General features: G+C 35.4%; 1 long non-coding RNA gene across 4 annotated transcripts; it reads left to right on the plus strand.

Moving 5' to 3' along the window:
• Positions 1-3,723: 3,723 nt before the first annotated feature.
• On the plus strand, positions 3,724-24,637 carry LOC123539717 (uncharacterized). Of its 4 annotated transcripts, XR_008367683.1 has the most exons (12): positions 3,724-3,848; positions 4,549-4,746; positions 5,066-5,153; positions 7,552-7,678; positions 9,085-10,215; positions 10,603-10,718; positions 11,506-11,590; positions 17,332-17,524; positions 18,111-18,298; positions 22,660-22,759; positions 23,505-23,645; positions 24,351-24,637. It is a non-coding gene; the product is annotated as an uncharacterized LOC123539717 (long non-coding RNA). The 4 variants fall into 4 exon arrangements; XR_008367684.1 differs by lacking the exon at positions 5,066-5,153 and having other exon boundaries at positions 7,552-7,724; XR_008367682.1 differs by lacking the exon at positions 5,066-5,153.
• Positions 24,638-25,555: the final 918 nt, after the last annotated feature.

Raw genomic sequence — 25,555 nt, forward strand, 5'->3', positions numbered from 1 at the left:
TCCACTGTGAGACTATTAGATGTATTCCATTGTGAGATTATCAGATGTATTCCACTGTGAGATTACTAGATGTATTCCACTGTGAGATTATCAAATGTATAGAGGATATTTGTTTGTTTTGAGTGAATATGGAATATATCTCACTGAGAAGTGAGAAAATTTCAAATGTTTTCGTAGCGCGAGTGAAAATGTGAACATTTTCTCACTTCGAGGTGAGATATATTCCATATTCACGAAAAATAAACAAATTTTCTTTTTATTTTATGCTCAATTACGTTGAGGTGTGCATTTTGCAACAATTTTTAATCTCAGCGCGGGAAACAGACGCGCGTAAACAGACATGACGTCAGACGTGTTGTGACGTTAGAAAGACGCACACAACATAAAGTTCCATTTTTTTGAATTTTATTTTGCTGCATAACGTTATGAAATTCTCATTAAGTAAAATAATTTGAATCGAGAAATATACTATAAAGAACAAAGTGCGACCATAATTTTCATCTTGTTTTAAGCAAATAATTTAAAATTCATACACAATATATGAAGGAACGTTATATCTAAAACTAATAATTAATTTGCTACTTTTCTTTCAGACACTGACGAAAGCAGATATTTTAAAGACAGCCAGATTACTACGAGTCTGGTGCCGTACTACTTTTGTTAATGGTTACGTTCCCACTAGTAGGACACTAAGTAGCTTACAAGACTTTGTGTGTTTGATGCCATTGAGTGACTGCACATGGACAAAAGCCATAGGTAAGTAATTATCATGTATTATTAAACCCTTCGCCCAGCCTATAACATCTTTGTCTTGGTAAGATATGATAAAAACATGGTGCAGCTTTATTTTGTTTCTCAAATGTTATCTGATTTTATTCAAATGTTCCTCTAAAAGCTTGAATAAACGCTGTAATATTTACTTTGTGGCAGTCTTCTTTCACCAACATGGAGAGTAAAACATTTAAGGTTTTAGGTAGCGGAACCCGTTATTATAATAATCTGGCAATATTGCATATCTTTGTACACGATTTCGGCACTCCTCGGTTATTACGGAAAGTCACGTTCAGCTATATACATGTACGACCGGAGAATGCCGAAATTGCGTTACGGCAATACGTAATTAGACGGAAATAGCCGAGTGTCATTACGTCTTTAAAGGAATCTAATACCTTTTCAGTAAGTATTTTGAATACAATGAAATAAAAACTATAAAACCTCATTGGACAACTTACTTTAGAATACGTTTGTTCCTCTGTTGAAGAGGACGGAGTAATTTGATTTTTTTTCTTTTACTCTTCAGGCGTAATTGCTTTCTAAAATTCATTATTTATATGATATGAATTGTAATTTGGATATATCGCTTTTTGTAAAGTAAAAATATTGTTTGGTATCTGTTAGCTAATACATACTATATTATGTATCTTTAACAGTTTTATTCTGTGCAAACTTGATCTGAATATTGGCATATGTTTTGTTTTTCGAAAGAAAGGCGCTGTTGAAGGCGCTAAGTCTGTTTAACCTGATCGCGACGTCTGCTTCATATCTATTTAAGTTGTATGGAAATGTTTTATCGTTTTTCTGATATTCTAGGACGGTTAGTGTCGCCACAAGTACCAATGAAGCTTACATTGTCAACGTCACAAATAGTGAACCCCGCATAGAGACGTATTACATCACAGCATTTTACGTTTACGTTGCTGACGTCAATAGGATTAGGAAACGTGTCACCAAATACTAAACGCCGAAGAAATATTCTCAACATTTGCTGTTCTGCTGGTTGTAAGTAGCACTTGATTTATCTTTAATAAATACACCTAGATAAACAAACAAATCCGGGAATATACAAATGTAACTGCAACTATTGAGTAAAACATGTAAATATAGATTCATCGTTAGGTAAAACCAAGAATTAAGAAAAATTATTGCGTTAAACTAGGAATGTAGCCAACAAGATCATAGTCCTTTGAATTCTTTGAACGGTGTTCTTAAAAATTCCAGAGCAGCCTACATATTTATCCATTGTGAAAATGAAACAAGACCTGCCTTCAGTTGTCGTAAATATTTATCACGTGACAATGCTATCTACAACGGTTTATTATTATTATTCATATGAAAGGGTCACTGGCGTCTGCTGACCAAGAATTTGTGAATAAGATGACCATAGATAATATGCAAGAATCATGAAAGTCGGGGTTTTGATGGCGATATGATAAGTTTTACACTCTAATAACTACATTTCTGTAAAAAATCTGTAACAAAATTTTGTCATGTAATTTATATTACCTTTTTCAGTAAACAATACACTTTCAGATGAAACCAAAATTATATGAGCTTACCAGGCATCGGCATTTGATATATTTTGATAGTACTGTCATATAGAACTTGTTTATTTGTTAAACGGATACTATAAATTGGCGTACGCTGAGTGACTGGCGGTTGTGAGATGTGGGTTGGGACCGTTTCATTCTATCGGAAGAAATAGATGTGAACGTTTTGCCTAAATTTTTAGTGTATACCTACTATGTTTTATTTTACGTAAAGATGATATATATGGCGGTGATCTCAGTGATCTAGAATGCACGGGAAAAATCGTTCTACCTTGTACTTGCACTTAGATCATACTGTGATATAATCAAGACAGAGTTACATATGCTGAAAGAAAACTCTGAATACATAACCAGAAATTTCGGAAAATAAAATCAAAGATGAAATTTCATGGTAAATCTTAAGCGGTAAAGTATGATATTTTTACAAAACAAATCCATCCGTCCCAGAAGAGTATGGTCATTTATGTTATCATAGATATTTTCTTCAAAAAGCATTTTTGGAAACTGTTTAGTTACGTTGTATTTGATCTTTTCTAGACATATTTTCTAGCCATTGTTTGACACAGTCAGGACTTTTACATCTTTAACTAACCGCCTTTGCTTTAAAGAGAATATTAAAATGAACAAATCAAATTTGATAATTATCACAGCGAAAGCCTATACGAAACTTGTGCGATAATAAAATATAGTGCTTTCCATGATTCGAGGAATACGTTAAGATTTCTGATCCGAGTTATTTTATCAGACGCAGTGAATTATTTTTTCATGTAATTATTCCTTCTCTTGAGAAGGAATATCTTAATTCAATAAGTCACACTTGACTGAGCTACTGATGACGAAAGCTGTTGTAATTACAAGCTGGCCCAAATTTAAAATCCGTGACCTTAGAAATAACCTCTGACGTTAAACTATTATTTCTCAATTGAGGGGGACTCCATGGGTTACACAATACTAAACCCGAGGATGATTAATTGATTCTTTTACTTCCTCCTGAACATAACATATGTACATTCACCAGATAGACATATATCAGCAAATTTAAATGTAAACAACCAAATATTATCGTTACCTTCAAATGCATGGTTAATATATGAAAACAAACCCCATTGCGACCCTCTAAATTTTGTGTAGCAAATTCACACACCGAATACCAGGTCAATGTCTTATTGCCGTATTTACTCTACTGAAAGAGGGTAACAGATGGATTTAACAATTTATGTTAAATAACTAGCGTAAATACTTACTGATATTTTTTGGCAGTATAAAACAGGACATTGCAACCAAAATTTTACAAGATGGTCATTTGTATTTATATAGATATGCCCTAGAAGGAACTTTTGGTATGCTTTAACTTGTTAAAACAAGATGTTGAATTGTGTTCTCTATTGACAACAGCTCGACGAAGTGAGCGATCTAACTGGCGCAGGAAAAAACGACTAGAGCGGGACCGCAGATTGGAGATGAGCCGTTATTTAGCCTATAGTGACATAAATACAGCGTTCAAAGACAAATCAGTGAAAAGTAAAGACTTTATTTACAAACATTATACACATTTCAAAGCCATTTCATAATTTCAAATTGGATAATGTATTTAAACGTGCATGGTATCCTGGTAGAGCGCCCGGCTCGAGTGCGGGAGGTCGTGGGTTCGATCTCTGGCTGCGTCATGATGGTACTAGTAGCTTCCTTGCTTGGCGCTCTGCACTTAGAGGATAGGGCTAGAATTTTGTCAGCCCGTTGTCAGTATAATCTGACTTAGTTGGATATCATGTTACGTGTTTACGGCGTAATATTCCAGTGAGGTAGCATTATAAAGCTGGGCATTTTGCTTGTACAAGTAAGTGATGTCGTCTGCTTAATGAAAACAACGACAAACACATTATAGTCAAACTTTCGTTAAATACTTGTAGATAGCGGTTTATTTAATGCAGGTATAGAATTGAGACAAATAGTATTTTTTATTCTCTTATCCTATACTATTGTTTTCTAGTCTGTGTTCATACCCTATGTTTTTTACAGGATATAAGCGATAAGGCACTTAAGATTTTTTATAATAATGCCCCCATTCTTCTCAAAACAAGAGAAAGATCAAAGAGGAATTCTGATGACAGAGAAAGTAAAAATTAAGAAAGTGTTCCTATGAAAACAATATTATCTAGCCAGACTAATGGTTGATGAACAGTTCCAATTTTGAAACTCAATGTTTGAATTTCTCCATCAGTTTTCAGCTATTACAACAATGTCACAGTTCGTTTCCGGCGGAAGTAACATATCATTCTGGGAAACATTACACGGTGGAGCGCCCTCTACTAATCGTCCACATTCCTTGTAAGCTGATGATACAGTGCCACCTGTAAAAGTGAGACAAACGTCACAGTTAAACCTCGTAAAATCGGCTGCAAACTAAACCATCAGCAAGGTATACAAATATAACTTGTATTTTAAAGATCTATGAGTTCCCCTTTGCTTTGTATTGATGTAGAGATTTATATAACATGATGCTATGAGTAGAGTGCATACGTATATCCATGGTTTTATGGGTTGTTTTTATTTTTAATTAAGGAAGCGGTTTTGTCTTACTGGTAACTGAGATGTAATGACACCTGGCAAGCAGATATTTTTCGGGTGAAAATGTAGCTTAAAAACGCACGTGGTTTTTCCGTAAGTCCGAAGATTGCCGAAATTACAAACGGAGAATATATAATTTGTCGATCTTAATACGGGTCTTTTATCCTCAGATATCACGTGAGCTGTGAGATCGTGGTTAAGTTCACACCACGTGACATTTGGTGCGCACTGCGCAAAGTTTCATCCGCATTGTGTAAGGTCAGTTCCAGAATTTGTTTTACCTCTAACTTTCCCATGGCGGTGTTGCATTTAGCTTCTTTGTATATTTGTTTTGTCTTTGTAATTTATGGTTTTACTTTGCCTTTGTACATCGTGTTGATGTCCAAATTACGCAAAATAGGATGAAGTATCCCGAAGGCAGGGGTGTGGGAACATTGTTTCTTTACTTCTAATGGTCCAGGATATCTTTTCACTTAATGATTTTATGAAATGTTGTATTATATTTATATTTTTGACATAGAGGATATTACATGAGTGTCCTTTCATACTGAATTTATTAAACGAGTTGAATAAAATAATAAAATGCGAGACAGACTGTGCCGAGTCAATTCAGTGTGTAAAGTCGCAGATGTAATATTCTTTTTATCACATATTAGCTTTTCCAGTCGAAGCATAAAAAATTCTACTTACTTTCATTATATAAACAAGTCAATTTGACCAACGTCTCCTACATATAAAACGACGTCCACGTTAAAGCTTTATTACAGTATGTCACAAATTGACATACGGGCCTTATTTTATCTGTAGTGTAAATGCAGGTATTGCATCATCTTTTTGTAAATTTTTGAGTTATTGAGGTAAAGGTCAGATTTCACGCATGAAATACCTCTCATGTTTTTCTGTATTTCATTACTTAAATTTCCATGTAAATTTCATTGAATTCTGTTCAGTAATAAGAAAGTTGATATTTTATAAACTTCAGTAATTCGTGTTTTTATCCCCAAAACCACTATAATGGGCCTCAAATTGTCAATTTAAATTCGCGCCAAAGTAGTTAGATTCCCCGGCTATATCGTGAATCCCGTGAAAATGACAATAGTCGGAGTCCACGGCTTAGCCGTGAATCCTATGAAATTAAGTATTTGGCGGGACATTACCCTTTAAATAGACTGGACTAGATATGCCTTGCGCACACCACCTTACGACTTTATAGACGAATCTATGTCTGAATTATTTTCTTGCTAGAAATTTATGCTCGATCGAGGTAAGAAATTTATTTGTTAGATTTTTGTATGATTTTTGCATTACGATTTTTATTTGATAAATTTGTGTTCATTCTACAGAATTCTGTAACATTTACTTTTTGGCACATGATTTTGGCTAGTTTCGGTATGTCGGGATAATTTATTAAATTTTTCAGACTTTTGTGAATTATTTAGAAAGAGGAGTCTAAATGTTTCGTTTATATAAGATGTAAAATTTATACTGAAATTTGTATCGTGATAATTGTAAAGCACTGTTTCAAAAACTTATGTCAAACATTTCGTTATTATGGAACGCCATTACTGCATTGTATGGTTATGTATAAATCTATATGGCAAGTCTAGTGCCATGTTTGTAATATATTATTGTAATTTGTAATTGTGTGCCAGTCTATAGCACATCTAATTAATGTCCGTTGTAGTGTATGGCATTAGATATTATATGGATGCCAACTCTCATATAACGTTTGATTTATATTGAATTTTGTTAATTTGTAGTTGTAAATAATAGCTGCAGTTTATCATGTCCGTATCTATAATGTTTCATCATATACTTTTCATATCATTTCATACTTTAACTTTAGTCTTTTAAGTAAGTAATTTTTGTAATAATGGAAGTAATAAGTGACGTATTTTAATCATGTGACGTCTGAACTTAGTAGCACGTATGTTTTGTATAAGTAGCACGTATTATTTATGGGAGCCTACGGAGGTATGGTGTACCCAAAGGAGCAGTTTTATGCCCTGACTTATTTGTTTTGCTATGGTGCTTACCATATGTTATATATTTTAGCTTCTTCCGCCAGACGATTTTTCCTGGTGATGTCATAACCCGGAAGTACAATGCCCGAGGTTCACTTGTCTTCACTCGCCTGGATGTGATATTCCCAGCGCAGAGCTTTCGTCCCATGGTTGTGCCGTAAACCGCAAAGACGATGATTTTTGTTATCCTCTGAAGTCAGCTCAGGGATGCAATCACCTACCACCATAGGGAGCCAACACGGAATCAACGTATTCACGGTTTAAAGGGACTGAATTTAGAAGCTATGTTTTGTTTGTGCTACTTAAAGTTCACAATTACATTAAAGACCTGTGTCACGTCAGCTTAGAATGGACTATAAGAACTTTTGTATCTAGAGATACTGAACTTTCTTTTTTTTTCTTTCTTATAATCAGTTTTTTTTTCTTCATATCATCTATTCATTGTAAATAATCATCTTTTGTAAATAAATTTGTAAATATTGTAAAGGGTGTTGATTTGTTCTGATGGTTACTGTCGCCGGTACGGCCTTTCCTGCCACACAGTACCATTTTTATGTAATGTCTTTATTACACTCCCGCGACGTCAAACATAGGATAAAATAATAAATTACATCTATATTGATTTTATTTAGGTGAAAGTGCTCAATAGCAAACTCACAACACACAGATCGAGCATTTGCCCGGACACAGTCGCACAACGTCAGCCGATACTAGTAAGTGATGTCGTCTGCTTACAGAACACAACGTCAGCCGATACAAGTAAGTGATGGCGTCTGCTTATAGAACACAACGTCAGCCGATACTAGTAAGTGATGTCGTCTGCTTATAGAACAAAACGTCAGTCGATACAAGTAAGTGATGTCGTCTGCTTATAGAATACAACGTCAGTCGATACAAGTAAGTGATGTCGTCTGCTTATAGAACAAAACGTTAGCAGTTACAAGTAAGTGATGTCGTCTGCTTATAGAACACAAGGTCAGCCGTTACAAGTAAGTGATGTCGTCTGTTCATAGAACACAACGTCAGTCGATACTAGTAAGTGATATTGTCTGCATGTAGAACACAGCGTCAGCCGATACAAGTAAGTGATGTCGTCTGCTTATGGAACACAACGTCAGCTGTTACAAGTAAGTGATGTCGTCTGTTTATAGAACACAACGTCAGCCGATGCTTACAGAACACAACGTCAGTCGATACAAGTAAGTGATTTCTTGCCTACCTAGCGGGGATAGTATACATTTATCTGAGCACGCGCCGGGGATAGATATTCCTGTCTTTCCCTAGGGAAAAACCTTGTCCAAAATAGCGTGCACTAAGGTGACGTCATATAGTACTGGTACCATTGTGACGTCATATACTTTATAAATAATGTCAGGAAATACCAAAAACCTGTTTGTCTCCATGATCTATTTTGAACATGATAGGCAAGAAAAATGATCTAACATGTCTGTCTGTGTAAGACAGCTGTTTTCCCTAACCTTGGGACAGCATGGATAAAAAACCTCGCTAACGCTCGATTTTTCATTCCACACTGTCCCTTGGGAAGGGAAAACCCCGTCTTACACAGGCAGGCATGTACGATCCTTATAGTCGTCTGCTTACAGAACACAGCGTCAGCTGATACAAGTAAGTGATGTCGTCTGCTTATAGAACACAACAGCAGACACATCATCTTCAAATTTTTGTTAAAAAGAATTATATGTAATTTCTTTCGTGGACGTATAATTTAGACAAATATAATTTTTCTTCATATATCATATGATACCGATTTACCAGTCTGTATTCAGACCCTATTTTGTTGTTCATATGAGATAACTCCTGAGGCTGTTCAAATTTTGTATGATTATGCCCCCTTTGTCTCATACATAGGGAAGAGATAGAAGGAATTTTGTTGGTATTATAGTAAAAGCGGGAAAGTTGAGATTTAGAAAAATAAACTTTAGAAATTTAAAAAAAGTATTATCTAAACTAATTGTTGAGGAGTAATTCCGTTCAGAAACATAATGCCTAAATTAGTCAGGAGTCAAATACCAAACAAAAATTCAGTAGATGTATTATAAGATTAAATATTCCATGATAAGTTGATCTAAGTGGCATAGTTCTTCTCTAAAAAAATAGATCTATACCATTTCACACAGTCTATATTCATACCCTTTGTTTTGCAGATATGAGAGAATCCGTGAACAATTCAGATTTATGTAATTATCTCCCTTCTGTCCTCAAAAACTATACGAGAAAGTATATTGGTGAAAACTACGGAATTCCGTTAGGGCCTTTGAATGATTGTATTGATCTGAAACGCGATACTCGATAGTACGATGATAAAAACGCGAAATCACGAAACCACGATAACGAAAACGCGAGAGCACGATGATGACTTGAAAACGCGATACTACGATAACGAAAATGCGATAATACAATAGTACGATGATGATAATGCGATATACTATCGTGTTTTCTACGGAATTCCGTTAGGGCCATCACCTTTGAATGTGTTGTTCTGAAACGCGGTACGCGAAATTACGAAACTACGATAACGAAAACGCGACAACACGATGATGATAACGCGATACCACGATAACGAAAACGTGATGATATGATAGCACGATGATGATAATGCGATATACTATCGCGTTTTCACCATCGTACTGTCGCGTTTTCATCATCATACTATCGCGTTATCACCATCGTACTGTCGCGTTATCACCATCGTACTATCGCGTTATCAGCATCGTACTATCGCCTTCCGGTGCTCATGCGTATAGAAACATTTCCCCTCAATGTGACAAAATGTCTGACCCAGAGTGAGATTACGAAGGGAAACATTAGGCTAATTCTGATTCATAAATTAGTACAATAGTGCGATAATGATAACGCGACAGTACGATGGGGATAACGCGATAGTACGATGGTGATAACGCGACAGTACTATGTTGATAACGCGTCAATACGATGGTGATAACGCGACAGTACGATGGTGATAACGCGATAGTACGATACTACGATAACGAAAACGCGATATCACGATATTACGATGGTGAAAACGCGGCGGTACGATGGTGAAAACGCGATAGTATATCGCATTATCATCATCGTACTATCGTATTATCGCATTTTCGTTATCGTAGTATCGCGTTATCATCATCGTGTTGTCGCGTTTTCGTTGTCGTAGTTTCGTGTTTTCGCGTTTTCATCATCGTACTATCGAGTATCGCGTTTCAGATCAACACATACAAAGGCGATGGCCCTAACGGAATTCCGTAGCGTGAAGAAATGGTATAAAAGATACTTTCAAGGTAAGTAAAATGTATTGTATATACAAGAAATATTTTTTACTCAAGCGTGATAAGCCTCATGCCTCGTACACACTGAATGCCTTGGCATTAGCTTTTAAAATGTCGTTTAGCAGCAATAACAGTAAGTCAGAGTTCCAGTCTATCATGTCAGGGTTCTCTGTTGCCATAGAATGAAATCTACATCTTAGCTTTCTGTATAATGCACACCTCTATAGCTTTTATCAAAGTCACCACAACAGTAGTACATCATCATCTACATCACAGAGGCACATTTAAGTAGCTGTCAAAATAAACAGTAAATTTGAAATCATGTGACCGCATTACATTTTTCAAAGGACAAGTTTCACGATCCAATAACGTACCGCCGTATTACCTTCATACTTCCAGGTGTAGATGAGCAACATTCACATGGACCCGACTCAGTTATATCGATGTAAGACCACGCATTCAGCAGTTTACAGTGGAAGAGGACGAATGCAGGATAAATGCTGATAATTGTTCCGGTTTGTATGCAATTCTCAGATAAAAATACGGTGGAATGTTTAGGACATTCAAATATTTTAAATATTTTTAGAATATATCGTGCGCACGACATCTTAACTCGAGCACACAACATTTTATCTCGAGCGCTCGGCACCATGCACACGCCATCTTATCCCGTGCGCTGTACAGCTCTTCTTGTGCGAACGACATCTTATCTCGAACACCCGACATCTTATCTCAAGCGTTCTACATCTTATCTCGTGCGCACGACATCTTATCTCGAGCTATCGACATCTTTTCTCGTGTGCACGACATCTTATCTCGAACGCACGACATCTTATCACGAGAGCCCGAGATAAGATGTCCTGCGCACGAGATAATATGTCGTGCGAACGAAATAATTAAAGAACAAAAAAAAATACATGTCCTAAAGATACCACCGTAAAAACAGCACATATTTCTTCTTTTTAAATGATAGAAATGTATAAGTTCATAGGAGTATAGAAGGCAAGTCTTCGTGATAAAAATAACTTTTTAGCACCGTTATCTAGGTCTCGTTTAAGGTTAAAATAAAAGCCGTTACGTTAAGTACTTTGATATGGAGTGTAATCACAAATCACATATGTTCACGATGCAGCTACCTGAAAACACTAGGTAATATTTAAAAAAAAATCATTCTGGTACCGTAAAGTATTATTATTCATTATGTTCATATAATTACCCATCACGGCTAAAATGACCGTAAAATTGTGAGAAGAAAGCCGAAAACCCCCGGATTACAAGGTCTTTATTTATATATTTGTACAGGTGCTTGACTGACTCTCGATTTTGTCGTATTAAACGGTTATACAGGAGGTCGGATGCTAATACAGTAAACCAGGCAGCGGAAATGGTAAACCATTCATCTCATAGCAACGAGACTGTCATATATGGCAGCAGTGGAAACATTTCATTGAGGATAAGTTTTAAAAAATCACAATGTTTCCAAATACCTGTATCCGAGCGGCAGATTCCGATTCACCTCTGATGAACCAGGTGTCATGTTCGTTAGTGTCTACAGCAGATTCCAAGGAAGTATGATTTGTAATTGCAAGACACATCTCCTTAAAACGGGCCCATATGATGTCAAACCGGAAGTCGCTCCCACAGGACTCGGCGCTGAATGCCAGCAGTATCTATTTAGGCATGTGCGTCTGTAAGCGCAACAGCTGTTACAGGAATGATTTAATCGGGTTCAGATAAACTAATAGTTAAGAATATAGTTTTTATTATGGTGATACAAACTAAAATACTTCGTCCTGTACATGTATATTATAGGCTGTACATAGAGATGATATATGGAATTGATTAACGTAGCATCGGCGCTTCGGAATCGCGTTAATGAAGCAAGTAAGTTTGGGATTTGATTTCTGTCTGTTTTGTATCTTATGAAAAAGGAAAACTGGTTGAGAAAAAAAAACGAGATTATTGTTTGTGGAATTTTGTATAAATTATGTGTATTTCACGCGCGGATCAATCCAATTTTCTCAAAGGGGGTCTGACCGAACCCTCACTATGATAAACATGTGTCTCTATGTATACTACTATGACTAAGTTGTGTCACTTATGTATACACTAAGTAATTTGATATGACTTTTGTTGACGCTAGCCGTTTACAAGTAAAGGGTTGCCATTTAGATTTTGTTGAACAGGCTGAAATAGAAAAGTAGCCGACCAGCTTAGGAGTCCGGGGGCATAGCCACCAAGCCTCCACCACTCCCGCCCGGAAAAGTTTGAAATTCAGCGCTTCATTTTCTGCATTCTGGTGCATTTTAGGAGCATTTAAGAACACCTTTCCCACTGCAATTTTATATAAAAAAATATATCGCTTGTTCACACATTTTATGAGCTGAACAATTAAATTTGGAAAAATGATAAAATTAAGTCCTCTTATACCGTGTTCACACTAGCAGATCGGTTTTATTTTTATCAGACATTTAAAACCCATCAAAATATAATCTGGTTTGCTTCCACACTAGGCAAAGAAATGTGGTTTAAATATAAACATGCAATGTTGGAAGTAAACAAATATTTTGCAATAAGCAAAAAGGTTACAAAGAAGGAGGCTGACAGAAACAAGAAGGAGTCATCAAGTTTTTAACTTCTGTGTTCATCTAAGAATTTCTGTTGATTCCATCTATAGTCCATTTTGAGCATCAGCATGACTCCATATTGCAATTTAATGTTTTTGCTTCATCAACACTCCAATTACTTTTGCCCGCTATAGCATCAATTGTTTGATACAAAAGAGAAGCGCATGGTATTCTTCCGTCAATAGTAAGATCTGGGATTTGGGATTGTAAAACCAGTTATAACTCACATTTGCGTTCACACTTTTAATATAATGTAGTATTCCTTTTTAACAAAGTATTAAAACCACCTCCCGAGGTAGTTTTAATACTATAATACTCCGTTCAGACTACTTTTAATCCTATATTAACTTAGGTTCATCTTTAAACTCGTTTGCGTCCACACTATATGGCCTAAGACCACAGTTTATTTTTACTATATGTTCTATATAGGCAATGGACACTATAGCAAATTTGCATGCATTCCACCCCCATAAAATACCTGAACTCAACAGAACTATTCAAGAGAAAAAATTCCAGCCACAGTAAACATCGGATTGACCGGCACTTTTTTCCACCATTTTGAACCAATCACATGCATATGAAGAATACTCTCTAGATGGCCGCAAACAGGCAAAAATGGCCCTATCAAAAAGTCATGCTATGCATATTCTGACATTCTCATTCTGTCAAATGGTACATGTACCTACTATTTAATATCTCCTCTATTAAATCATGCCATTTATTGCAGGTCTTTCACTCAAAAATTCACCATATTCCCATCAAACAGAGGAACTATTTTCCGCGTAACCACTTCCGAATTGGTCAACCAAGAGCAAATAACTGTGATCTTGTGCCATATGTGGTGTAAAACATGACTTATGTAAAGGTCAAGTGGGTTCTGTAATATAGCATTAAACTACATCGGGTACTGTCTACCAGCAAATGACAGCAAACCTTAGGAACATTCAGTTTCCCTGTCGAGTTCCCACACTGTAACTATGCAACGCGATTGGAATTAATGACTGCCATTTTAAAAAGTGTTCTGTACTTCTGCTTTTGAACCTTGTTGTTAAATCGTTTGAAGAATTTTCTAGCCGTTAAAATCTAAAATTACCGAGTAGAGCAGTGAATTTGTAGTTTTCAGTAACTAAATCCGGTTGTCCTTCCTTTGTCAAGTATAGGCCAAGAGAGAAAAAAGGACGAGTAACTTGGTAAACACGATTTATTCCCCTTTATTGCTCTTCACACTTTTTTTTCAGGACCACGCTGTCTCGCAGATTACATTAACAAATATCTTGAGGCTGTCGATAGTAGTACTTTCTATCGACGTCCACTGCCAGGATTGCCTGTAAGATATGGAAACCAAAACGTTGGAATTAACAAAATAAAAATCTTCATGAAAACCATCGCATCAAAAGGGGTCTAACCGGTAATTACACTGGACACTGTAATAAGTGACAAGAAAACGTGCGTTACTTGGTTACATGATGCTAATGTGGATATACAGGGAAAAAAATATCGAACTAGCCATCGTTCTGACGAGGTATTGAGGAAATATAAACGAGAAACTCCACAAGTGACTATGCGAACTTCGGTTGTGAACTTGGTGGAAAAAGTGATGATAAAATGCGTAGGGATCGAAATATTTTTCAGATATTACTAACAATATGGGTTTGGCATTTCAAAACTGTATGTTTAACTTTTAACAGTCCGATTAGTTGCTGCCAGTTTATTCTATGTACATAGTTTTAAAAAAAGTTAATTACTTTGAATCTGATTTTTTCAATCATGAGTGCACAACCTGTGTATGTATTCATTTGACTTTATTTGGAAACTTGTGTTTTAATGTGCTACAGGGGCACCATATAATAACAATCTGAACAGTTTGTTGTGCTAAACACTGATCTTGACAGTATTTTACAAACGTTTGGGAATATCAATTGATTTGGTCTTGGTGAAATAGAAGTTTTTCTTTCATTTTCATTATTGATTGACTTGTGAAAACTGTAGAACCACGCAGCTTAAACTTGATAATAGATAAACTATCTGAAATAGAGAATGGTTTCAGAAATTTCAACATTTCCCTTTCGTATTCTATATGTAGGCGGAACCTAAGATATGTTCTCTAACTTAGTTGAAGTACGGTTTATAGACACGCCTCTTCCTCAGTTACAGAATATTACAGATAAAAGTTAATAGTTAATGACACGGCATGTAAACCATGCTAGAGTTGTCTCTCTTTGTCCATACCAGTTTTGCTGATCCAGTTGGAGAAGAGTTAGGTAGCAGTTGGTAGTTTCCGGCCACAGATTCGAATTGGCCAGGGTCAAAATCTGTCATTAGAGATAAAACCTTGAAGTGAAGGCTGTTTTGATGTTTGAAATATTTGTTGATGTGAGTTTGTGATTAACAAGTTTAAGAATGGTATGTTGCAGAAATTCTGGCAGATGCGAATGTAAGCTTGATGGCATCATTTTCATATAACTGCTTGAAATGCGTATATACCACTATCAGCACTGAGCGTCTCGTGAACTGTCAAATGTCATATAGGCCTCACACAGTTGAAAATAGTGAAAGAAGTAATCGGTTGACAGGTATTTTTGTCCAGCTCTGCAAGTAATACTTGAAACTGAGTACAGAATGCAAGTGGCCATTTGGCTCTATCATTTCCCCTAACATTTTAAGGCCAGTTGGAGATATGGCTAATTTGGGCTGAAATGTCATGTATTTTCGCGGGCTGAAATTATCTTTCAGGTGGCTTGTGGATTTAAAAATCTATGCTTTGTATGAAGTTAACTATGTATTTTATTTCTTCTTCAAGTAAGATGTTAACAGGTATCTTTTTATTTTCAGGTCTGCATCTCGTAAGATATCAGAAGCCGTCTGACTGGGCCACATCGCTCGGAAGTCGGAAATACTAGAAAAAACCGGCATCTGCTACCTTATGCAGGAGAAACTTTTAGTTTCGTGAAATCAAAGGATAATATCATTTGAAAATTTATAACATAATTTGGTATTTACCTGGTTTAAATATCATTCTGTTTTATTCAGTCTACTAAAAATAAAATACGCGTTTCCTGTCACCAGCAGCTCGATAACGTTCTCATATTATCTTGCTTTAGTGGAAAAGATGTCCAAAAAATGGTAATAAAACACAGCAAAATCAAAGCCTTACGAAGCCATAAAATTCCCGTTCATTTTCTGTTCAAAATTTGAAATCCATTCACGAATTGGTTTAGGGCAAAACACGAAATTTTAAATCTCACGAAATTAAATGATGATACAATGAAATGCGGATACAGAAACAGAATGTTGCGGACTTACGGCGGTCTTTCAACATTAATACTGTCCCTTGATAACTTACCGACATGAATTAAGGCTGACACTACCAAACATGTATGTAAAGTCCTCCGCATGTCTAATCACAAGTAGTCCAAATATAGATAGTACTAATCTTTTTTCCTTTCCTAGTGCATTTTCTCGGCAGCAACGTATTTACTTTTACCCTACCGTGTTTCAGTATGTATCACTTTGCATTCTGTTGAAATCAGCATGTTCCTATCGCATGCTAGGTAAAACTGGCGGCGTAAGAATTTAATGTCTCGAAAAGAGAGATTGAAAGAAGCGAAAAGTAGTAAATTCAGCGGGTTGTATCTAACGAACTGTAGTTTTCTTATATAAAAGTTAACACCCCCTTTTCTTTTTGTTTTTCTAAAGTAGCGATCTAGTTCTTTATGGGAATATATGTCTCTGAAATTCTGATATGCTAGAAAATGTCGAAAAGAACGTTATAAAGTAAGTGGATTTTATATGAAATAAATAACAGCTGGATGTAGTGGTGTTCTGTCTTAAAGGTGGAGAGAAAATATTTTAATTTTTATCGTCTGCTGGATGGTACTGCTAGTCCGAGGAATGCGAGACCGTGTTTGCAAACCGGAATATGCTTCAGCAATACAAAAATATCTTTACAGCTTTATTCTTTTTGTCTTTAACAACTGAACAAGCGAGTCTTCTTCTTGCCATGAAAAGCCACGGCCAATACAGCAGCTCTTCTCACTTAAAAAGCGAACACTTGAACAGAAAGACGAAACGGTGTGAGTTTATGCAAGGCGTCTACAGACTTCCAAGATTTCTAGAAAAAAGCAGAATCGATAAAACACTGTAGCAGAAGTCAGAGAAAGCCCATCATGTCATTGGGGAAGTTGTCCTGGCGCTACATCGCAAGTGATCATAACCACTTAGATAGGTGGTTTTGATCTTCAAACTTCCACTTAATTGGTGGATTTGATCTACAAACTTCTACTAGCTACTGATTTCAAGTTTGTATACTTTTAATGAGGCTATGATAAAAGAGACTCAATATTTACATTTTTAAAAACACTTATTCTGTGCAAACTTGATCTGAATATTGGCATATGTTGTTGTTCTTTTTTCAACAAAGAGGCACTTTTGAAGGCGCAAAGTCTGCTTCATACGTATTTAAGTTGTATGGAAATGTTTTATCATTTTACTTGTATTCTAGGATGGTAAGATAGTGCAGCCACAAGTATCAATGAAGCTAACGTTGCCAACGTCACAAATAGTGATCCCAGCATAAAGACGTATTACATCACAGTATTTTACGTTTACGTTGCTGAAGTCAACATGATTAGGAAACGTGTCACCAAATACTAACGCCGAGAAAATATTCTCAATATTTGCTGTTCTGCTTGGTTGTAAGTAGCATTAAAATTTGGATTTATCTTTAATAGATTTACCAAGATAAACGAACAAATCCGGAAATATACAAATCTAGCTACAACTATTGAACAGTATCCGTAAATGTAGATTAATCTTTGAATAGCACCAATAACTGAGAAACAAATATAAAAAAAACACACACAAAAAAACTTGGAACGTAGCCGTACTGTTGAATAAGACTAGGAATGTAGCCAACAGGCCATAGTTCTTTGACTTTTCTGAACCATTTCTTAACTTCTAGAGTTACACTGGTATGAGTCCATTTTTTGGGCTTGTATCCGTTTTTTACGTAAATATTTACATCGGATAGTCCGCACACGTTCTAATCATTTCGGAACACTACTTTTTCACTGCAATTAGAGTTGGTGCAGATTGTGCCGTAGACGAGGATATGCAGTATGTTTTATAAGATGATTTGAATTATTTTCTACAGTTCTCATTATCTCAGTCTAAAATGTAACATGTCAAAATGAATAGATAGCATCATGATCGTTTTCTAATTGGCGGAGTAAAAACTAAAATTATTTGGAGTTGATATGTTTGTCTAAATATATTTTATAGGGCTGCTGAGTACTGCAATCTTCGACGGTAACGTCTCTTTTAAAATGATGCGGGTGTATCAGCGGACAGATGACCACCAAGAAAAAAAATTAAACACTTTCATCATCTTCCGAAGAATCCTGCACACTGATTGCACACTGATTGCAAGAGACCTTCCAACACATCTGGCTGTACACTTACGGAACACGGTATAGTACATAGTATACACAGTTCCTATAAGCCGAGTTTGTTTAGTTTTACAATCGGCAATTTCCGTGTGTTTTCGTAATTCTCCGTGTGTGATTTCGGCATCAATCTGTCATGATGGGAAATTCCTTTATAACGCTGCAATTGTATACTGAACGTAAATCAATGAATGTCATTTTCTATCATTCATCAAGTAGTTTTCTTTTAAGAAATTTAATTGCGTTTAAAACTACGTATTTGACTTCATATAAATCGAATTTTGGTTTCTTATTTCATTGATCGAAGTTCTTATCGATATGTTTGCAAATTGGTTATACAAGAAAAGAATTTAAATCAAAGTACTGAGAGGACTGATGGGGGCAATGCTTTGCAGTTTCAAGACTTGATGTAACCCATTCATGTCAGGGAAGTACATACAGGCATTATGTAATGCACTTGCGTGTGGCAAGAAATGGAGTGATCACAACTTTAACAGTGCACAACAATAAAAATTATTAACTTTGTGTTCAATACACTTCTATATTTTGTTCAAAAGGTAAAGATAAAAAATCTAGTCTTATCCAATAGCAGTTGTTCATCGACTAACAAAAACCTTTTATTGCCAGGTTTGATAAAATGAAAAAGATAAAGCTAGACAATGTATTTCAATCTCTTCAATACTTCTGTTTGCACTCTATGTCCTGACATCATGTGTTCTTGACAGTCTAACAGAAACAGGCAAACTTTGTAACACTTTATGAAAGTTTGGAAAGAAAGTCAAAATATTCAAATATGTGAAAGTTTAAAGGAACAGGATTTCCTTGAACTGACATTGAAAAAATCTAGACTATGTTTTCTAATGTGTACAATACTTATCAATTAACAAAGTCTGGAATGTTTTTTGTTACTAATAAGCATCATTTTAATAAGGAGTCGTCATTAGTTAACACACAAACACCTGTAAAAATATTTTTATAGATTTTTTTCCCATTCCAGCTATTGCTAAAATTCAGTAACTGTTTTCTTAAAAATACACATGATATATGATAATATTATTATCCATATTGTTTGGTATGTTTGTTGACCAAAATAACATTGTCTGTTTCAATTTTAGGTTATTTAATATACACTTGTATTTCAAACTATCATTATCATAATATAAGAAATACATTAAACACTATGAAAACGGTGATTCGTCATATCAATGAACCTACCGAACTGGCGTATACAGTTAGGTTCCAGTAAATTAGGGTACGAAACGCCCGTGGAAAAAGAACAAGATTTCCCAGGTGGTTCTGCCTTCGAATATCACCATCAGAAAATATTTGCACCCTCAGATAGATGAAATACATTAAACTGGTAACATAAATGTACATCTGCAGGGATGATTACCAACAAAATGAGGCCAAAATATAACGGGCACCTGTGGCAAGTTATCATCGCGGAATGGTGGATTACCTCCCATAGCAAAAATTACTCGGTCTGAAAAATGATGAAAACGTATGTGTACGCGCAGTTATAACAGTATTTAGCGCACTTTTTACGTTAAACGATAATTTTCCTGCAGATAAATACCAGTTTGATCAGCGTATATTCAGGAAGCTCTCTCCAATTCACAGTACATATTCATATCGACGCATTCTGCGAAATCTGCTATATCGGCGGTTTCTTTGCGTCGGCACCGGCTATTTTTTGCTATAAACAGTGCCCAGGTAGGTATGGGAGGCGAAATATCGAGCTGCCATCCATGATCATAGGAATGCTGCTCAAAAATAAGTAGAGCACGGAACATAAGAATATCTTTTCTATGTTTTATAGTGACTTTACTTTTTAATTATCAGCGATTTTGCTCGCAACTCGATGAAATTTGTTGATGGTGTACTGACATGGAACACTAGCCCGACTTTTTCCACAGTCTTTAACCAGTTTTTGCTTTGATATCATACATATCAAGCACACTATTTGTATTCATTTATCAATATTCTTCCAAATAATAAAGATAAATAGGCCGAAATGTAAATGGATCTTTTTTTAAAACCACCATTCTCATCCATCAGATGTTCGTCAAAATCCCGGGACGAACGTTCATCCGGGGAACCACGGTAGACCTCTGGTATGCGAGAATGAAAACCACTTACTTTCGGTTTTGTCGTGGCACCGGCAGTCTCTCTGCATACCAGTTTTTTTTTTTCTTCTTTTTTTGCACAGGCAGGCTCTCTGCATTACGCACAGAGAGGCTCTAGGGCTAATGACTTTTTGGAAACATTCTAGCTTAATTAATTTGGTGTGCTTATCTGACTTTTTATAACTGCCAACTTGTTTATAGCATAGCAAAGAATCGCCGGTGCCGACGCAAAAATCCGCCGATAAAGCATATTTCGCAAAGGGTCCGCCGATATGGATATGCACCGTGCAATTGTGTATTAAATTTTAGTAACTATATATATTTGAAATTCAATTCATTTTTATGTAACTTCTGTGGACAAGACATTTTGATTAACGATTTACAGTTGATTTCGAGATCAAAATCTATAATTATACATAATATAAAATCACGAATAAGGACGGTCCGACCAAGTACATAAATATGCCTTTAATTACACAGTTTGATTAGCAATAGTATCTTGATAATAGTTTGTTATAGTATACTATTAGCTCATTTGCATATGAATTTTTTACTAATTCTATACTAATGGTATACTGTATACGATTAGTTGTTTGTTATAGTAGTTTGTTACCCTGTTTTTTTCGTTTGTGAAGCTTTAAAAATGTTCTTAATAGTTGGTGTAAAACAGAAGTACCGGTAATCTGTTCATAGTTGATATTACGAATTCGAACAATGAGAGAAAAATCTACTGACGATTATTAGATTAGATAATAATTACAAAAAATCAAACTGTCAAATTAATTACCCCTCCATCTTCCCCCAAACCAAATAAATCATGACTTCAAACTGACGAATAAGTATTGATTTTTCTACCTATTCTATTTCAAGTAAAACACTGTTTTTTATTTTATTTTTTATTATTATATTTTATATAGTATTATTTTTTATAAATAACATATCTCTTGAAAATATTTTCTTAGACATGCGAAAAGTATTTCATTTCAGCACTGTATTTTCTGAAATAATATTTTAGAAAAAACACATGCACAGAAAAGATATTTTAACAGATTGCGAATCGGGATCTGTAGGATGTTGCCGCATATTTATAGATTCGCCTACTGATAAACGGTACTGACCGCCGCAAACTGATAAAGTTTCTCAATACACATCCACAACAGTGTCGAGGCACGGCGATGAAAAAAATCAATAATCTATCGGCTTATCAGTGGCGTTGCAATGCCATAGTAGTTGCTATTTTCACGCAGAATCATGAACACATTTTTTTGAGCGTATTGAAACTAGTTATTGGATTTCAGAATAGGTCACATGATCAAAACAAGTGTCGGTTTTAGAATCGATCACGTGATCAAATCAAGCGTCTTTATTATTCTTACGCATAAGAAGAGCTATTATAATTTATATTTATAATGCAGTTTAGTTTTCTTCACATACTGTTGTTAATATAAAATGTGTAGATCTATTTAATCATGTCTGGATCAAAAATTTAATTGCAAAATGCAATATGAAAGTTATGTTTGGTAAATACTTTGGAACTTGTTTTCTGTGTTGTCAGGTTGGTCATAAGCTCGACAAGAAAGTTGAAAGACGGTTTGTTAACTCTGGGGTCATTGCCCCCAAAAATGCTAGCCCTGCCTTTATTCTTCCGTACCTCCACTTAGTATGCTCGTTTTTATAGCATGGGAAAATTTGTAAAATAATATTGGATTTCTTATTTTCGAAGTTATGATTACATTTTTGATGGGATTCAGATTCTTGTTTTTTTACTCTAAAACGCTCAAAAATCGCTCTCCGTTGACCCGAACAATAATTTGTACCCACTCCAACACCTACTCCCATTTGGACACCCCCGCCCTGGAAAAATGACCTGGGCTCGCCTCTGTCACCAATCTTCCGATAGCCAGTCGGATGGCTTCCTCTCACGAAGAGTTCTACATCCTAAACGAGGGTCTGCATCGGTGAGGGGTTAGTGATTCGAAGTCAGATACCTTAATTATAACGACTTGACTAAGGAGGCCAGTCCGAATTGCGGCTGTTCTCAAAAATACTAGATACTAGTTATAAAAACCTGAATTATGTGTGTACAGTGTAGTTAATGTGAAAGCGTTTCCTTTCATCTCTTTAAAATTATGTTTAAGGTAGTGTTTACTTCTATGCCAAGCAGATTTTTTTTTAAATTCTGATGAAGATTTATGTGTTATGTGTGTAATTATAAATGCGTGTAACTAATATGATAGAGACATAATTATTATGTTGTAGGTTTTAAAGAGTTTCCCGGAGTGCCTTCAAGCAAATATATAACTTCATTTGAACAGAAACTTGCTGAATAAGTGCCCAGCGTTCCAGAAGGCATTTACAGGTATTTCAGTATATTTTAGCAGAGATTGCAATATGTGTATTGATATTAATTACAAAAGCACTAAAGAAAAAGACAAGAATGCTTCATATTAATTAAAGAAATTTTCCTCAACTGGGTGGTACTTTTACAAAAAATATAGCGTTATTTCTTTGTGTTAGCTGTAACATCACACCGTCATTTTAGGTCATATGGCGACTTTCCGGCTCTAAGGAAGATCCCAGGTACCCACTCCAAGCATTATTTTGTGCACGAGTGGACAACTTGATAGAACCTCGCACATCCACAAAGTCCACTTAATGTTTTCCTCACATGAAAGAATTCTACTCCACACCGAGGTTTAGAACCTATATCAGCGAGAGGGAAGTGAAGACACCGACCGTAGCCACTCGGGCATGTAGGCCCGTCCTAGCATTTATAAAACTCTGATCGTGTGGCGAGATATTCGAATTACTGTCAGTAGCAAATGTGACGTTCAAACAGAATAAAAGCACGAAACTCTTTATTTGTTTATCTCAAAAACTGACAAGGTTTACAAAATATCATACAAAATGTAATTCTTACGGAAACTGAACAAAAAATAAAAACTTTTTTCGCCATTTTCTGTTTGTAAAGAAAAAGCAATATTTGATTTGCTATAAATTGCTATTAATGAAGACTTTTCCTCTATAACATATGAACAGCTTAGCTTTTATATTTTTTAACTTTTAAATATGAAATGGAATGCCACTTAGAACATTTTTTTCAGGATATCTTCGTCTCTTAACTATGCAGTACGCCCCCTGGTGACACATTGCTACATCCGGGTGATATACTGACAGCTCTCTATGTAATTGCATGCAGTTCATTGGAGATTGTTACAGTAAAATATTTGGTATAGCGATATGAGGTAAGTATTAATGCTTATGGTGTGGATTAAATTAACCGTGGGTATTTCATGTAAAGTTAAATTATTAACTCTGTATTAAATCCGTTCCGTTTTGAAATTAAATTAATTACACCAGACATGTCCGGTTACAATCCTCAGTACACACACATCTTATAGATCTTATAGTCAGATATTCCACGGACAATTGCTTTTAAAAATAACATCTAGTCGGTAGCCCGCCTAATAGCTAGCTGACGAACACATGATTTTGAAGACCTAATGATATTATTCTCATCAGATATTATTTTTGAGAAATGCTTTTATTCATGGATACCACTTTTCCTTTTTGTTTTCACTGTTGATAACGCCACAACGGCATAATTATAGGTCATGCGGCAACTTATTAAAGAAGAAGTCTATTGCTCAGTTTCAGATGACTTCACTTGTTTGTTTTTTTTAAATCAAATATTTATATGAAATGAATTATAATTTGGATATCTCGCTTTATGAATGTCAGATATGCTTTATAAAATATCTTTAACATTTTTATTCTGTTTAAAAAAATATCTGAATACTGGCAAATGTTTTTCAGTATGAATGTTGCTACAAAACGTGCACTGTTGAAGGCACTTAACATGTTAATGTTTTAAACGTAATCGTGACGCCTGATTTGTATATATTCATGTTTTTGTATGGAAAGATTTTATCGTATTTCTGGTATTCCAGGATGGTTAGATACTGCAGCCACGAGAATCATTGAAACTTACGTTGCCAACGTTACAGATAGTGGACCCAGCATAAAGACGTATTACATCACAGCGTTATATTTTACGTTTACGTCACTGATGTCAACAGGATTCGGAAACGTGTCACCAAATACCAATGGAATTGACATGGCGGTTTGTTTGTACAGGCTTTCTATGAATCAAGTAGTGTACCGGTGATGACATTCGGGGATTTCCGTGAGATTACGTAATTCTCCGTGTGTGATATCGGAATCCTTCTGTCATGATAGGTAATTACAGTGAAGATGCGCACCCGGATATATTACGTACGTCGCACGCTATTTTACACATAGGCGATTTCGAGATTCATGTTGATGTGTATGCAGCTATTTAAATTATAAATAACTGACGTCCATGTATGTTTTTACTACAGTGATTAAAAGATTTAAATTACATTTTTCCTCGTTTAATTTTTAGAGAATTTATAATCGTAAAATACATAAAAAATCGAATTGTCATCAACAAAAATGACGAAAAATGTAACGTTACGCGTAACAAGATGTTAGTACGGCAGTCGGTTTTTTTTTACGATAAATCTGTCAATTTTAAAGATATCTGGACAAAATAACCAGCAGACGACATTGAATTTTTCCGCGCATCATTCAATGCGTTTATTTTACGTCATTTCCATATTTACTCGCTTTAACAAAACCTTGACGGCTTTTCCTACAAGCGTTACGCTCGTCATCCTGGTGCATATTTATTCAATTATACTGTAATAATTTATCGGAAAAAATACCAAAACTTATACTATCATAAAATGCATACATTAACAATTATGTACATGTTTAAATCAGTAATCATTAACAAGTATTAAACGACTACGGTATATTTTAAAAAATTACATACTGAAAATGTTACGTCAAAAAGTCCATTTCAAAAGTGAGTTTCCCCATTTTATGCGAGTTATTATTGAAAGTTGGCATTGATCTTTATAGGTGGCTAAATGTGCATTGTATGAACTTTCTAAAGATATCTGACTTATCTTGTTAGTATAAAACTTTCATGAACCATCATCCTGTGAAAAAATTACATCGTTTACAGTAAAGCTGCAAATATGAGATTGCATAACGTTACGTCGTATAATTTCACTTTGCTGTACATAAAAACGCAGCGTTTTTGATGATTTTATTAGCTTGATTTCGA

Source organism: Mercenaria mercenaria, chromosome 16 (genome assembly GCF_021730395.1).
Source record: "Mercenaria mercenaria strain notata chromosome 16, MADL_Memer_1, whole genome shotgun sequence".
Taxonomy (NCBI): Eukaryota; Metazoa; Mollusca; class Bivalvia; order Venerida; family Veneridae; genus Mercenaria; species Mercenaria mercenaria.